The sequence below is a fragment of the Hylobates moloch genome, unplaced genomic scaffold (genome assembly GCF_009828535.3).
Source record: "Hylobates moloch isolate HMO894 unplaced genomic scaffold, HMol_V3 SCAFFOLD_1, whole genome shotgun sequence".
NCBI classification, from domain to species: domain Eukaryota; kingdom Metazoa; phylum Chordata; class Mammalia; order Primates; family Hylobatidae; genus Hylobates; species Hylobates moloch.
The window spans coordinates 79,428,527-79,446,937 of NW_026652276.1; positions in this window are offsets into that span (position 1 = coordinate 79,428,527).

Consider the following 18,411-nt stretch of genomic DNA (forward strand, 5'->3'; position numbering starts at 1 on the left):
TGTATTCCAGTGTTTCCAGGAAGAAGAGGAACACTACTGTACAGTTCTGCTATAATCCTACAAATTACCTGACAAAAAAGCACAAATATCTAGTGTTTGCTAAAAACTTTTGTTATGAACCATCTCAACATAACTCACTTCCACTACAGTGTTAGAACAGAAAAAAAGGTATCACTGCGAATAGAGCAGTGTACTTTTCATCTCTGTACTTTCCTATAACTTCCTTCTACACCTAGTTGGTCAGGTATTACAGCCTTGGCATCAGGAGAAACTCGAGTGCTCCTCTGCCTTCCCTGTAGTATGATTCCTACTCCATTCTCAGAGTGAACTGTTGGAAGAAGGAGGTGATACAATTCCTCAGAACTACTTATATATTTGGTCATAGGGAGAGGTGGTTGTGTATAGACACTGCATAGCAGTTACTGGTAATTATGTAATTCCAAACAATGCATACATTCTTACATATAGATGCTGAGTCATAATAATTTATATTTTGCTATTTTTAAAAAAAGTTTATTCTTTTAAAAATGTATTTTAAAATAAATATATTATTTTTACCACAGTGAACCTGAGAAATGGAGTGTCAGTCCGTGGAAAATTGAGAATCTATAGAAGAGAAGAACACAGAAATTCTCTGGTTTATGGCTGGGTAAGAATCTGGTAACTCTGCCTATAGAGGAAGCTTTTTAAAAAAACTCCTGAGCTACATGGACATAATTTGAAAACCATTTATCTCATCTGTGCAGTAGAGAGTTCCTGGTTCTAATTCTTTACCCATCCCTGAATCCACATTCTTTTCCCAGGTAATTGCAGTTCCTTCAACTAAAGGTAGAGTATATATTTCCACTCCTTGACTCAGGGCTCAGCTATGTGACTTACTTTGGCTAATGAATTTAAGTAGATATGATATTAGCAAAGGCTTGAATTGTGTTTTTATGGTTGAATGCACTTTTACATTCTTCATGAGAAGGATGTGCCCCAGGTAAAGCAACACCCCAAGCAGGATGACAGACATGTGGCGCAGAGTTCAACTCAACCCTCTTCTTGGAGCCAAGACTATCCAAGCCTAGCTGAACCTAGCCTGGCTCATCCAACCCCCAGCCAACTGGCAGATTCATGGACATGAATAAATGACGGGCTGTTTTAGGCCACTGAATTTTGGGATGTTTCCCTAAGCAAAAACAGTTAACTGACACACCTCTTAACAAGTTAAAAAGAAAAGAGACTATAATGAAAGTTACTTGCAAAAGGAAAGAGGTGAATATGTAACCAGTTGATTTCATTTTCAGATAGTTGGCCCTTATAACATGCTCCTTATTTCAAATTTAGTTTATATAGGAAGCTACCCTATACCATGGTTTAATTTCAGAATGGCAAAGCTTATATATTCTCAATACAAGCAGAATTAAGATGGTATTAGAGAATTAAGCTTTGTTTATGCTTTTTGTTATGGTTTTCTAGAGTGTACTTTAAGCATTGGCTACAAGCCACATTGGGACATTAAGTAATCACAATACTAACACATTTCAATATTCAGTTGGCAACAAGACCTACAATTACAGTTAAGCTGTCATTCTCTGTGTGTGCAATTACCAAACCAATGATAAGGAGATTTTCATGATTGCCATTAAGGGTTTAATTATGACTGAGTTAGATACAAGAACAGTTGTTAGCTAGACATCTACTCATCCCTGTGGGTAAATTGGCCCATCTGAGGAGAGGGCCTAGAAGGACAGGCCAAAGTAGTAAAGGTAGCCAATCAGTTAGCCGCATTATCAGGACTCAGGACACACTCTTGCTCCCTTTCAGCAACTTCATAGGTATGAACCACTAAGTACCTCAGTATCTTGGGAGGGCTGATTGACCTCAGGTGAGGGCACTCTATTGTTCTGATGCAATTCTATTGCTCTAGGGGTCTGGCTACTTCCCCTGTAACAAAAGCGTGGAATAAAATAAAATTCTTAGCACCTAAATAATGACAAAGTAAACACTTTGAGTTGCTTCAAAAAGAACAGGAAGACTGGATCACAGATTCATTGGTTTCATTTATTGAATGTTCCTGTCACTTTAATAGCCCATTTACAAATGTAATCCAAGATTAAATATTTAGTTACTTTATTGTAAACCATATCAAACAACTTGAATTTAAACATGTCAGAGGAGAATGTCACTGTTGTTTGACGGGTTTGTTTATTGGCAGATAATAAGCCTAAAGTGCCATTGTTGTTTTCTTTTTTTCAATATGTGGAATCCAGACAACACTATAAACAAAGGACCAATTAGAAACAGCAGAGACAGAGCTTTATTGTGGAGTGTTTTGGAAGAGCTAGTAGTAAGAATGTTAGATCAAAATGGAACTAAGCGAAGGTAATATGATTTATCTGAGCATTTGAAGTACATATTGCCCTGATTAGTTGTTTGAAAAGGATAGCAGTGATTATAACACAGACAAAAAACAAGTTTTTGCTACATAAAAAAGGAACATCGTTCATTTTCCGTATGCCAAAGTTATATTAACAAGGATACGTTGAACCACAGTTATGGCTCTAAATAATTTTTTTTTCTTCAGCTCAAACCTGTTTTCCCATTTTAAATATTTTAAAAATAAATTTGGTGAGTTTTAGACTGTACCAGAGCATCAAGAATTCTCAATAGGAATTTCATGTCACAATAAATTATATTTTTCAAAAGTATCTAAAATTTGGCTTAAGCATAAAAAAGTAAAATTATTTTTACATTAAAAGCACCCTTGAAAATTAACAGAAAAATGTTGCACTTGAAATTACCCTAAAAAGTCAGTAGCATTTCTAGACACAAATAATGATCTAGCTGAAAAAGAATTCAGAAAAACAATCACATTTACCATAGCATCAAAAATCACCTCGGAATACATTTAACTAAGGAGATGAAATATTTGTACTCTAAAAACTATAAAACATTCATGGAAAACATTGAAGAAGACACAAACAGATGCAAATATATTCTGAGTTGATGAGTAGGAAGAATTAATATTGTTAAAATGTCCATACTACTCAAAGCAATATGCAAATTCAACACAATCCCTATCAAAATTCCGATGGCATTCTTTACAGAAATAGAAAAGAAAATTCACCTGAAACCACAAAAATTTAAAAAAATATATAGAATAGCTAAAGCAATACTGAGAAAGAAAAACAAAGGTGAAGGCATCACACTTCTTGATTTAAAATTCTATTTCAATACTATGATAACCAAAACAGTATGGTACTGGCATTAAACAGAAACATAGACCTATGGAACAAAATAAAGAGCCCAGAAATAAGTCCAAACATATATGGTCAACTAATTTTCAACAAGGACACCAAGAGGAAACAATAGGGGAAAAACAGTTTATTTCATAAATGGTGCTGGAAAAACTGGATTTCCACAGGCAAAAGGATAAAATGAAACCCTCATCTTACACCATATACAAAAATCAACTTGAAATGGATAAAAGACCTAAATTAAGACCTGAAACCATAAAATTCCTAGAAAAAAACATAGGAAAAAAGCTGAACCTTGGCTTTGGCATGATTTTTTTAAAATTTCACACCAAAATCCCATACTACATAAGTGAAAATAAATAAATGGGACTACATCAAACTAAAAGGCTTCTGCAAGCAAAAGAAACAACAAAATGAAAAAGTAACCTACAACTGGGAAAACTACTTGCAATCCAAATATCAGATAAGGGGTTAATATCCAAAATTCTAAAGAACTATTACAACTCAATAGCAGAAAAATAACCTGATTAAAAAACAGGCAAAGAATCTGAACAGATATTTCTCCCAAAAAAAAATATATATATATATATGATCAACAGGTATATGGAAAGGTGCTCAATATCACTCATCATCAGAGAAATGCAAATGAAAACCACTATGAAATATCTTTGGCTATTATCAAAAAGACAAGTAAGGCTGTACACGATAGCTCACGCTTGTGGTCCAAACAACTCAAGAGATTGAGGCAAGAGGATCTCTTGAGCCCAGGAATTCAGGCTGAAATGAGATATGATAAAGCCACTGTACTCCAGCCCGGGTGAAAGAGTGAGACCTCCAACTTAAAAAATACAGAAAAAGACAAGAGGAAACAAATGTTGGCAAGTGTGTGGAAATAAGGGAACCCAAGTACACCGTTGTGGGAATGTGTATTGGTATAGCTAGTCTGGAGTTTCCTAAAGAAATTAAAAGTAGGACTACCATACAATCCATCAAGTTGCCTTCTGGGTACATGCCCAACAGATGTAAAATCATCACCTCATAAAGACATCTGTACTCCTATGTTCAGTACAACATTATTCACAACAGCCATGTGTCCATTGATGTAGGAATGGATAAAGAAAATGTGGTGTATACATATACAATGGAATACTATTCAACCTTAAAAAAAGGGAGATCCTGCTGTCTGTCACAACATAGATGGGCCTGGAAAACATTATGGTAAGTGAAATAAGCAAGACACAGAAAGAAAAATCTTGCATTATCTTACTTACGTGTGGAAAAATATATATAATATATATATTTTTTTCTTTTTTTTGAGACGGAGTCTTGCTCTGTCACCCAGGCTGGAGTGCAGTGGCACGATCACGGCTCACTGCAAGCTCCGCCTCCTGGGTTCATGCCATTCTCCTGCCTCAGCCTCCTGAGTAGCTGGGACTACAGGCACCCGCCACCACGCCCGGCTAATTTTTTGTATTTTTAGTAGAGACGGGGTTTCACCATGTTAGCCAGGATGGTCTTGATCTCCTGACCTCGTGATCCGCCTGCCTCGGCCTCCCAAAGTGCTGGGATTACAGGCTTGAGCCACCACGCCTGGCTCAGAAAATGTATATTTTTTTAAAGACCATTTACACAGAGAGAATGAAACAGTGGTTACCATGGAGTGGGAGGAGCATTTGGGAAGAAATGGGAAAATGCTGGGTAAAGAATAACAAAAGGAAGATATGTACAATGAACATGTTTGCAAATCTAGCACAAGGACTAAAGTATTGTATTAGGGATTTTTGTTAAATAAGTAGATTTTAGCTGCTCTCCATACAAAAAAGAGAAATATGTGAGATGACAGATATGTTTGTTTCACTATAATAACCGTTTTACTATTTATATGTATCCCATAACATCACATTTGTGAAACCCAAATAGACAAACTAAGATTTCCTAGCAAGAAAAGAACCATAAGCTAACAAATAGGTGTTTTTTCAAGCTTCTAAGTTTGTGATAATTTATAATACAGCAATAGATAATTAATACGAACACTATAAAATAAAAGTCTCTCGGAATGTGGTATATTATTACATTATTTAAGTAAAATAAAGTTTAATATTTTTCCAAAAAATTTAAAAATAGCCTTACAATGAATTTAAGCAGAATTTTAAAATATTCTAAGTTAATGATTATTTAAGTTAAACAGACTTAGAATTTAAAAATATTTAAATTAACATTTACTAAATTGTTAAATGGTTCAAAACATGCCAGGTTGATGTGCTTTTGTCAATTAAGCTATATGTTAGAATCTAATGTGAGAAACTTACTACTTTAAGTTGACAAACAGAAAAAGATAAAATACCCCAAACAGCAAACTGAGTATAAAGCCACATTAGGAAAATGGCCAGGTGACTAAAAAAGGTAAAAGTTTTAGAAATTAATACATGAAAAGAGAGCAAGATCTAAAATACACGAAGCAATAATACAGTGCATATAAAAGTAAGGAAGATCATTCTTTAACAGTCTCCACAGTTAAACATCTTTTCTACTACACAGAATTTAAAAAAAATGAAACAGAAAAACACATGTACAAATAAAAGAGATTATTGCATTGTCTGTTTATTAGTTTTGTGTTTTGTTGTTGTTGTTTGTTTTAAAACACACTTTTGTAGCACTCAATATGAACCAGGCATTAGCCAATAGCTAGATGTTTTGCAAAATCAACTTATACGACCTTTAATATCACCCTATCAAAGAAACATTAATATTACTCCTGAGGCTCAGAGCAAGTAACAATTTGTTCGAGATCACATAGCAGTAAATGGGTGGGATTCAAACCCAGGCTGGCTGATTCCAGAGTAAGTGCATGGAACCACTATTATATTAGTAGCTCAACTTCTTCGTTTACATATATAGCCCCACCTATTTTTATATTTTCAGGTTGCTGCAAATAAATAGCATATCTGCTATATATACTATCTATCTATGTAACATCTATCTAATATTCAACTGAACTCCAATTTAAGCCAACATGAATTGCATGCAGTTCCTTTTGGAATGTAGTTTTTCCCAAAAATTTTCCCTAAGAAGAGAGAAACACATCTTATAATTCAGTTCTCACAAAGTCTGTTTGGAGAAGGCGAAAAAGCCAGAAATAATTGTCACCAATGTTAGTTTTGAGTTATTAGATGTTACCTATAATCTATATAATTTTTTTAAATGAGTCAAATACACGTTAACTCTTTATACCTGGAACTAAAACCTACTGGTTGTGTTATTAATAGATTATAGATCACTTTATAAAGCAAGATAGTGACTGATTACATTGTGGAGATCATAAATTATTAAGATACATTACTGAAAAAACAAACAGGCAAAAGTAACATCTACTACTACAACAAAATCTGAACTTTCCTAGTGTTATGAAAATGGGTACTTGTAACTTGGGACAAAAGTTCCAGTGACAGTATCATATATTGATTCAAAAACTGTCAGTATAATATATCAAAAAGTCAAGGTAAATCTTCCTGGGAAATCTTTCTAGATGACAAAGATATGACTCAATTGATAAAAAAGAAACTGATCTCAATGATGCCTACTAAGTATTTAAATAAAATTATTTCATGGAATATGGGAGTGGAAAATGTTCCTATCTTAAAATATAATTTTCTGTAATATGTACCATTAGTTCAATAATTAAATTTTTGAAAGAAACACTGTACATGGACATCTGACTTTTGAATCTATAATGTTAAAAGTTTACATCCAAAACTTTTCAGGTGTATATGTGCTAATTATGCAGTTTTTCATATAAATTTGAGTGTGTATTATCTTAAATATTCTGCATTTACTAGTTGAACTATTATCCGTAGTTGCTGTCCTCATTGTTTGAACGGCATAAATGAAATTAGGAGGCTCATTCCACTAGATTTGTATCTAATTCTGCATTTTGTTGAGTACTGTTAAATGGCACTATTGACTCTTACGCTCTGCCTTTAAACATACTTATGTTTAAAACTTGCATAATATATGTGTACTTTTATTTGCGTCAGTTTATAAGTATTTCATTATTTTAAAAAATTTTTGCATATATATCATATACGTGTACATTTGTGTGTGTGTGGCATGTGTGTCAGCATTAATAGTCCTACACTATTGGAAAATTAGGCTTATGCATTTATTCCCTGAACTTGCGTCAAGTACTAAATATATGTATTACACCACATGCTTGATATGATTGGAAAACACAAAATATTCTTGAGGGAAGAAGAAGAGGCTGCATTAATTGGAGATCATGCCTTGTAAGTAATAGTCTATCATTAAATATTTTCTGATTATTTCATCATGTAAGTGTAGTTCTTATAAATGTGCCGCAAGATGTAGGCTCATATGCTGGTGGAATAAGGGTTTAATCTTATTCAAAAAGCTGGGCCTTGTGGAGAAATTTCAAGAAACTGATTGACACCAGTGAACAATGGCCTGGGTTGGGGGAATGACATAGTAAGTGTTAGGAAAAGGGCCTTATAACTGACAGGAATTCTCATAATATTTTTAAAGAACAGATAATGGGACTTGCCTGGGTAGACAAATGAGAAATAGTAGCTGTTGTTTTATGTGTGCACATGAGTGCATGCACACCAGTGCCTTGAAATTAAGATAGGGTTGGAGTTAAGTATCGTAAGAATTTACATTTAAACTAATGCTTAAAAAGATGTCCACTGAAGATATCTGATTGAAAGAAAATACTTGATCAAAATAATGGCAACATGAAAATGGGCTATAAGTAAAAAGATTCTTATAATAGTGTGTATGAGAAACTAAAGCAGCAAGAAATCAGATTCTAGGCAAATCATGATGGGGAGATAGCTATGTCAGTAGAGGAGGGGAGCCTTTTCATGATATGATGAAAGAATACAGCAAGTTGTCTCTCTTGGAGAAAAGTGGTAACCATATATGTATTAAGTTGTCAATACAGTACAGTACCTAGGGGTTTTGTATAACTAATTATATAAAAATACCCATTGTGAGCTCAAAATTTGCATTTTTCTTTAAATTAAGAAAATAGTTCTATTCCCAATCTCATTACTAGATTTGCAAAAACAAAAACAAAAACAAAAAACCTAAAGGCAAAATTAAGAAGGCTGCATTATATAAATCATCAGTCTTGGAGAAATAAGAGAGAAAAATGCTTAAACACAAACTTCCTCCTAAGAGACTGGTCCACAGTGCCACCTTGTGTTGATGACCCAGTTCTTCTGTTTTGTGTTTTGCATTGATTTCAAAACCTAATAGTTCTTCCTCGTGCCAAATGACATGCAGAAGAAGTATGGGTTATTTTGTCCTAATTTCAAATTAGTCAACTGAAGTACTGAAATATGAAAGAAAAAAGCATTTAAAATAATTCTTGTTTCCTAGCTGTTTTGTTCACTTTGTTGCAAATTAATGCACTTTTTCCCTACTAGAATGTGGTTAATCTATTCATACCATGAAAAGTGGTATTGGGAACAGATGGATTCTGTACTGAATCTAAGGGTAAAGCCAGACAAAATATGATGTTTTGAAGTAATTGTAATCAAAGATGGTAAATGACTATGGTGTGCACATTCTAATATAACACTGAAGTTAATTTGTATTGAGAAGTTTATATATTTTTGTATCTATTATTAAATGGGTAGAAATGATGGATGTTTTAATGAAAAAAATTGTGAATTCAATTTTTTGAGAATCATTGAAATAGAAACTGATCATATCTAAATTTCAAGTCTTTTTATTATCTCTAAGCCTTTATTATTTAAACTAATAGGTGATTACAGTTTCCACCAGTCAAATTGGATCACCTTCCATTATTCCCTGGAAAGCTAGTAGATAAAATGCTTAGGGAAGAATATTTAGATAATAAAATACAAGCCCTATTTCTAAAGCTACTATCCAGAATTTACTTAAGCTCTACGTGTCTCAGGATGCTTTGGATTGAATATTTTTTCTCTCTAGAAAATCATAGTATCCGTTTTTCCCTATCCTGTCTTATTTCAATGGCTGATTCATTTATGGGAAAATAAGCTTAAATTGGCTTTCTGTATTTTTCCTTTTCCTCCTGTTAAATAACCTTTATGTCCTTAAGTACAGCCTGACATTTAATTAGAAAATTAACATAGCGTATGTAACCTATCTCCAGTGTAGTTTACCAATATACTAGGCCTATCACTAAAATGAAAGTAAATCCCTCAGATTTTAACTTATTCAAATTAGTATAACTTTTTAATTCAAAACTTAGCTATACTAACATATATCTGGAGTCTTTATTGTAATGAAACAAAAGATTTAGTGTATTTGGTTATATATGCCATATGTATATATAATTTTATATATTTATAATTATATGTAAATTTTAACATGTTTTTCAAGTGTATGTATAATTTATATATATAACGTATGTATAACGCTACTAAAAACTGTATTTCATATAGTGGTGTTATGTGCTGATAATGATATTATGAGTTCTGTATACTCACTACTATGCATAATGAGATTCAAGTATTCAAAAGTAATTAACTACAAGCAAATTATCTACCTAATAAGGATAATTTTAGTTTCTATATAAATTTTACTATAGGCAGCCTTCTTCCCTTCTAGCACTCAGTCAAAAAATTTTTTATTTCCAGAATTTGAGTATATTAATTAAAATTTCATCCTCCTATGACCAATTCAACAGTATGCTTAATTATTGTCAGAGAATCTCGGTTTTTATAAAAGCACATTTCTTAAATCACAAACAAGAAATTTGTCACTAACAATTATTCAGGATGTCATGTCTTTCCTTTTCATCATAAATACTGTCTTTTGCAGAATGCATATTTTTGGCTATTTGAGGTGCATTATTTTTAGAGGAAAAGCTGTTCAACAGATTAAGAGAATCTGAGCTAGCCAGTGGAGAAGTTAACTGCATAAGTCCACTACACCTAATTATAAAAGATGAAGGTTTTAAAATTTGCATAATTGCAACTGTTGGTAGGGGTCGCTAACATATTTGCATTATCTACTTATGTTCCACACCAACACTTTTAAGCACCACTTTTAAAAAAGTCAGCTATGTCAGATGCTTATAGGTGTCAGAACATCATAACCTACAATGCAGGCAATGCCTTTTTCTACATACACCCCTGGGTTCCAATGGCTTTCTAAAATCAATTTCTACATTTTGATACTATTCCATCTTCTAACTTTTAAAAACAAAGTCTTTCTATCCATATCTGCATGTGGCAAGAGAAATGCATAATGACTAAATCAAGTCCCAAGTATTCATTTATGCCTTTTACAAATAATCATTCCATTAGCTGTAGTTCATAATAATTAATATTTACAAAGATCGCATTCACACAGTGAAAGTGCACAGGTAGTCAAGAATAGGGGTTGGTATTCATCGTAAGGGCCTTTATACTTTGGAAGCTAAAAGAATACCTAGATCTTAGGAAAACAGATATCAAATATCCTTTTGTAACTGCCTACTGTTTAAATGTCTAAATAATATCTGAAATAATTGAATTTAAAAATGGAAAGGTGGATTAATAAATCAGTGTTGAAAATTTGCTAAGAAAAATAGTGATGATAATAGCTATCATTAATTTGGTGGCTTCTATGTTCAAGGTCCAAGCACCTTCCACATATTATTTCTAATTCTCATTAAAGCCCAGCAAGGTAGATTTTTTTTAATCCCTATTTTATAGGAGAAGAATCTAAAGCTCAGAGAAGTTCTGTAAGTTGCCCAAGAGGTTATAGAAATTAAACATGAATTTATACCGACTTTTTATGACTCTATGGTCTGTGGTTTTTCCACCATTCCATACTGCTCTCTTCCCGTAAAATTGTAACCATAGTTTATGAATAACACCTTCATGACAGAACCTTAATAATCTAGTTAATACGATAGATCATTGCTCCAACTTTTTTTTGCTAGTAAAGATTATGAGTTGTCCCCAAAATAGCATCAAATGCATTTCACTTATTGTCTCGCTTACTCAGCTAATACTGACTCCTGGCACTGTACAACATGCTACTATAACCATAGTGAGAGTATCAATTAAGAAGTGAGCAGAGGCCTAGAATAGCATAACAAAACAGTAAACAGTATTATACCAGTGGTAAAAAATAGGTAACTGTATAGGTGACTTTAGAACTTTCTTCATAAAAATGAGCAAACCCCCCCCAAAAAAAAAGTCAAATAGGAATTTAGAGGAAAATGCTGTGGTACAGAAAGTGTAAACCAGTGTTCTGAGGCCTGGCAAATTGCTAAAATGCATTACAACGACAAGCCAAAGCATTCTTACCCTCTACATTACTGGGCCTGCTACTTTTATCATGTCCTGCGGTAGATTTACATGCGACATTAATGATGCAATATTGTGTGTGAGTATTTGGAGCACACTTTTTGGTATTAGGAGGTTTCTAAAAGAGAATATTTTAATTCTAGTTTGTAAAAGAAAATGTGTCGTTCTTGGCCTGCTCAATGTTTAGTCAGGTATAAAGACTTAGAGAAACAATTAAGAAAGGAAGATGATTTTTAAAAAAGAAAGAAAGAAAAAGGCATTTTATTTCCACAATGAGTCATGCTTTGTAGAGTCAGTGTCTGGGGAGTCAAATGGTCAATTTTTTTTTTTTTTTTACTATACAATACAAATGTAACTAGGAGTTAATTTATTCAGTCATAATGCTATATTCGTAAAAAAAAGCATTTGCTTACAAATCAAGTATGACAAGAAGATACATTTCCTCTAATTAAAATTGCTTGTGGTATGTTGGCAATTTCCAATAATCAAGATTGCCACAGGAAGTAAGGTTGTTTCAGCTGGCTCCTGGTGAACGCATCCATTTACTTCGCACTTACAGTAAATATAGAGATATTTTACTTACATTGCCCAGGTTTCCTTCAGTTTCTGTTCTCCTGAGGTAAATTCTAAGCCCCGCATTTTCTGTAACTTGATTCCCAAGCATTTTCCAGGAAAGAAAGGTATCAATGAGCTGCTGGTTTTATTGCTAACTCCTTTATGATAGTATAAAGCATTTCATCATTTTCAGCTTTTTCAGTCGTAGAAGCAAAAAGAAAGTACATAAATAGATTCCCTTTTCCATAAAGATAGAATATCACTATTTCATATAATACAATCTATGCTCAGATTTTTCTGAGTGAGCATCAGAAACGTGTATGTGTGTGTGCGTGCGTGTTTGGGCTCACATATGTGTGTAGCATGTTTGCTGTCATATCTTCATCTTGATAATAACATAGTGTACGGCTTTGCATGAGAATTTCTTCTTCCTGCAGATTTTGATTTGCTAGTTTTTGAACTCTTGATAAATTTGGTGACACTGTGGCTGATCCACTTTATCCCTGCTTTGTTTGGGTATGGTCTTGCTCTCTGAGGCACCACTTCCCCATTCCCATTGACTTCAGGAAAGGTTCATTAGGCCTGATCTCTCTCAGCCTTTTTTCTTCCTCCCCTTTCTTCTCTCTTCTCCACGCTGGACTCTGGGGCTCTTTATTCCTCAGGTCCCCTGTAGGTTAAGCCTAAGCTCTTATCCTCTCTTCTCTTTAACTCACAGTCAGCATTGGCATCTGTATTCAGTAACCCTCCATATGAATAAATAAAAGCAGGTACCAGCCTCCCAAATCTCCAGGTCTGGCTGGACAAACAGCTTGAGATGCAGCTCCTGTCACAGTTTCATGTCACCTTGGAGCAAAAAACTTCCCAAGGCTTTTGAGATACATCTGACAGTAACTTTAATTCCCCAGTGTTTAAGTTTTCCAGACTCCTACAAACCCTCTATAAAACCTACAAATAATTAATATCTAAAGAAAGCCAATTTATAGACCTAGATGTCACATCAAGGCAGAAGGAATGAACATATATGTGCATGGGATAATTAAGGGTTTCTTTATGCTTTTCAAAAGGTCTGATCTGTTGGTAGACAACGAGGGTCTGAGCCACTTTGAGCAGTTGAGTAATTTGCATTTGCCAAGAGTTTTCACTCCCTACTCTGTATATAAATGATTCTTGTTCTTTTTAGATATTCTGCCTTTTTCAAAGAGTATGCTCCTTCGAAAATATTTCAAAATGATTGCAGTCTGAAAACAAATCTTGTGGTGGGTAGGGCTAGTACTCTATTTCTTCTGAGGTTTGGCTCTTGCTTTTGTTTTTATACATAAGGTTTAAACAAAGTTCAGCCATTCATATTGTTAGTTCGCAAAACATTATCGTCCTTGGTATATTTAAGTCCCCTATATTGGTGAATTGGTTGGTTGGTAATTTTTTGTTTTGTTTTGTTTTTGTTTTTGTTTTTTTTGAGATGGGGTCTTGCTCTGTCACCCAGGCTGGAGTGTAGTGGTGCAGTTTTGGCTCACTGAAACCTCCTCCTCCTGGGTTCAAGCAATTCTCTTGCCTCAGCCTCCTCACCATGCCTGGCTAATTTTTATATTTTTAGAAGAGACGGGGTTTCACCATGTTGACCAGGCTGGTCTCGAACCCCTGACCTCAAGTGATCTGCCCGCCTTGGCCTCCCAAAGTGCTGGGATTATAGGCATGAGCCACCATGGCTGGCCAATTTGTTTATCTTTTAAAAATTCCATTTTATCCCTGTTCCTCAATCCCATTTACCACTCTCTGAATGAGCAACCATTTAAATGTGTAGCTATTTATTATATTGTGTTCTTGGGAGGTGGATATTGACTTACGTGGATATATTTTAACATCAGTGATATTGTTAGGTAACTTTCCATTTTCTACTTTTATCCTGAAATATTCAGTGAACATCCTTAATGACTACCATATGCCTCACATGGTTGTTGTAAGAATTAAGGGGTTTATTTCTTATCCTGTGGTTAGTACAGTACCTACAACACAGTAGACACTGAAAAAAATATTAGCAGTTATTTTATAGTTCTTAATAAGACATAAAAGACCTTTCGTGCTTTCCAACACTCTCCACTTAAACATTGTGTTCTATTACTTTCCAGGCCTCCCTTTTCCCCACATGCGACAAGACAAATATGCCAACACTTTCATCATGTTTCAGATGAACAGTACTCCGCAGTAATACCTTGATCTTCATTTTATTTCTTTCGGCTCTCCTAACCATTGACTCCTTGCCTGTCCTGCCATTATAATTACATCTTGACCATTGGATCCACATGCCCTACTGATCTTGGTGACAATTCACTCACAGATGTCTTTATTATGACTTTCTTTATATGCTTTATCACACAAATAAAATTATTGTCCAAGCTAGCACATTTTTAAGAGTGAAAGGAGAGCAATAAGTAAAAACCAGGGCTGTGTCAGGGAAACTGGGAGGGATAGTCACACTACTTTCTCCATTTCAGCAATAAATTAATGGGTGTTTTAATAGCATCCTATGTCCTCCTTATTCTATAGGGAGTTAGTTTATCAGAGTAATCTTTGCCCTGAGGATTTTCTCATTTTTTTAGACACCTTGAGAATCATTTTTCTTGAGCTCCCTCTCCTTACTTCCTCCTTCCTCCAAAGTTAGTAAATTTCTTTATGTTCCCACAGCCACAGGGGTATACTTCAAGTTGTATGGAAATTATTTATTTACACATCTAGCTCCGTTGTAAAGTTATGAGGTCCTTGAATTCAGGTATCTCATTTCATCCATCTTTGTATCCCCAAGAACTTGCAGAATCCTGACACATGGTAGGCAATCAATGTTTGTTGCATGGATGAATGCCGTCCCAGAAATGTAATACCTTAATTAAGAGAACCAAATCTTTAGTGGGTTTGGGAAGTGGGTATTTCAAGTATTGTGGCAGGACAGCTGGAGACAGATTTTGAGGAAGAAGGTATTTGTATATTGTCCTAAGATTTCATGTTAATCAACTTTCTTGTTTACATTTGAATCCTGGTTCAAATTCATTTGTAGCATTTGGAATCACTAGTTTATAAGAATTACAGTGTTCTAAAACTATATAGGATAATTTGAGATATTTTTGAGCTGCAAATGTTTTAATACTATTAATAATAATCATATAAATCTTTAGAGGACTGAAGCCTTATAAATAGCTGGCATTTTTTAATTGAACAAAATTTCCTAACTCTGCCACTGATTGAATTGAGTGGGCTTCTGAAAAGAGTCTTCCCCAAAAAAGAGTGGTGGCAAAACTTTTAAAAAGGTCAAAATTTGCGTTAACACTTGTAATTCTCATTGGGATCCACTTTCTCTATTTTATGCTCCCTTTTTTTCGCCTACCCAAGGCTCTTCATTATTTCAAGAGCCTCCTCATTTGGTTTCCCTAACCCTAGTCTCTGATACCTCCAATCCATGCATTCATCTACAGTCATGTGGCTAGTGACTGCAAAACAGTAATTAGATCATATGACTTCCCTCTTCAAAATTAGCAATGTTATTTATTATTATTAAAATTATTATAAAAAATAAAATAGCAGTGTATCCATTTAAATTCTTCATTAATTAGTTCTAATTTACCTTCCTAGATAGACTCTTACTGCTATCCATCATAATCTTTGCCCTAGAGTCACACAACTTCCTGAATGTAACATGTTCTGTCACAATTGTGTATCTTTTGTTTATATTCTTCCTTCCCTCCCTCCCTCATCCTACTAAAAAAAAATCCCCAACATCTCTAATTTTTCAATCCCCAATTTAAACGGCACTCTCTCCTCTCATTCTATTTCCATAGTTTTACAATTTTATCTTAATTTAGCTTTTACATTTCCAATGGATTTTAAGGTTCTTAAAAATAACTTTTATGTTTTTTTAATATTTACCTCTTCCAGCTTTGACTTAAACTCCTGCAAATTTTAGACAATGACTTTTAAATTGTAATTGAATTAAATTTAATTGAAATAATTGTTCTGTAATAATGTATTAGACCTCCAACTTTGGGGAAAAAAGATAGTTTTTAAAAGTACTGATTTTTAGGAGTGAACTGGACTTTCACAAGTTACTTTACCTTTCTCAAATTATTATACCTAAGCTCATATTTGAAGGCTGAGGATATTATTTGTTGTTTCTTGATTTCATATCCTTTACATCAACAGTTATGAAAGGTAAAAATGGAATATGCTTTATAAAAACAGAAAAAGGTACTTTGCAAGATATACACAATGAACATGAACACAAAATTGTTAATATTGGCTGAGGCTAAAATCTCTAATAATTTACTGTAAGGTGATGCATAATGACTCTAATAGTGCCATCTGGTGGTTCACAGGGAACATTACATTAATACATCAATTTTAACCTCTAAACATGTTTCTATTTTAGTAAGACGGTTGTCTTTGTTCCTGTAAATTGGTCCTAATCATTTAGATATTTGTTTCATCCCTTACAGAGAAAATTAATATTATGTTATAGATTTTGTTCTAAAATATGCACAAGTCTTAAATTTGTATTTTCAGTTTGGAAAAGTAAGCTAAATTGCAGATCTGAGTTCTTTTTACACCTGAAAAATGCAGGAGGTGGCAGGATGCATTTTTTGCACCTGTAATCCATATCACTTCAACCTTGAATTCAACTTGCCCTAAAAAACACTGGCCCCTGAGAATGTATGTGCTATAATCTATCCTTTCTACATGGATGTGAATCATTATGATATAAGAAAGCTCAGAAGATTGGAGTTCTCAACATTCTCTATTACTACTGAATTGTATGACCCTGAGTCAGTCATTTAATTCCTTGGGTCTCAATTTTCTCATCTGAAATATTTAGATTAGATATTCTCCATCTTGAAAATTCTTAATGATAAGGACTTAATAGACAGTGATGGTTAATTACAATGACATAGCTCTTCTCTGATATTTGGCTTTTGGTGCATAGAAGATAGGTACTTTTTTAACGATAATAAGGATTCTTTAAATTCATATTCAGTATTCAGATAACATCCATTACCAGAGCATCCAATGGGATAGCTCAAGATTCCCAGGACCACTGGCAAGGAGCCAAAGCTATTACAGTCACAATTGTGAATAAATTAGAAACAGCTTAGGCTCGGCTCCTCACACTCAAGAATGGACTGAATGTACCTGCTGCTGTATCCCCATTCAGTGATTTCCGAAGCCTGTTAAAAACTAGAATCATTAGAATCATCTGGACATTTGTTAAATCTATATCTCTCATGCTCCCCTACGCCTATGGAAGGGAGATGACTGGAATCCACAATTTTAATAAGCTCCCCTGGTGATAATGATGGTTATCCTGGTTTGGGTACTACTTACTAACACAACTTAGAAACCACATAGATTCAAATAGAAAAGGATACTGATACCATATAGCTGATGAAAGATTAAGTCTTTAAAGCCAGGACTTGAAAACCCAAGTGTCTACAGAGACCACACAAGTAACTTAAATTTAAAAATTAGCCAAGTAGGCATTAAGCAGAACTCTGGAGAGCATGCCCCATGCAAAGTAGGTAGCCTTTAATTAGCTGTAGTGGTTGTTGCCAGAAGGGGAAGCTTCCTAGGGTTGCCCTGTGCTTTGTAAAGGGAAGATGAAAATAGGATTCTTATGTGGAATCTCTAATCTGAAGGAGTTGGAACCAATTCAATGCAACTAAATGAAACACATTTGTGGGCTTCACATTTTTGTTCTCTATTTTAGATCCAATTCCTATTTGTCCCCTTTAAATCACACTTCACTTTTTCAGTTCCACTGCATTTTTCAGTCTAATGCATCTAATCAGCTAGATGAACATACAGACTACACTATAGAGAATGGCTATTCCATCTTTTCTATTGTCATATCCTTTCAAATTATCTTAAAGTTTGTTTAAACTTTGTCTCATCCTTAAAGCATTTTGGAGCTTTATTCTCCAAACATTTTCAAACATACTCTTTCTAGGCACTACTCCCAAACATCTTTTCCTTTTCCATTTATTTAACAAATATTATTATAGGTATTATTCATTTTCACAAAGTAATATCTAGTAGAGGCTTTAGCTTAAATAGGTGGAGATAAACTATGATTCCAATAATAACTTTCATTAATAAAGTGTATCATATATAATTAGTCTCCACATATATTTAAATGTGGAAAACTCATTATTTACTCATTATTAGAGCCTTTGACTTCCTTGACATTACTTGATTAAAGGCAAAAAAAATTTCTGTATCTCTCTTCACTCTAAAGTAAGAGTCAGAATTTTAAAAAGATAAAAACAAAA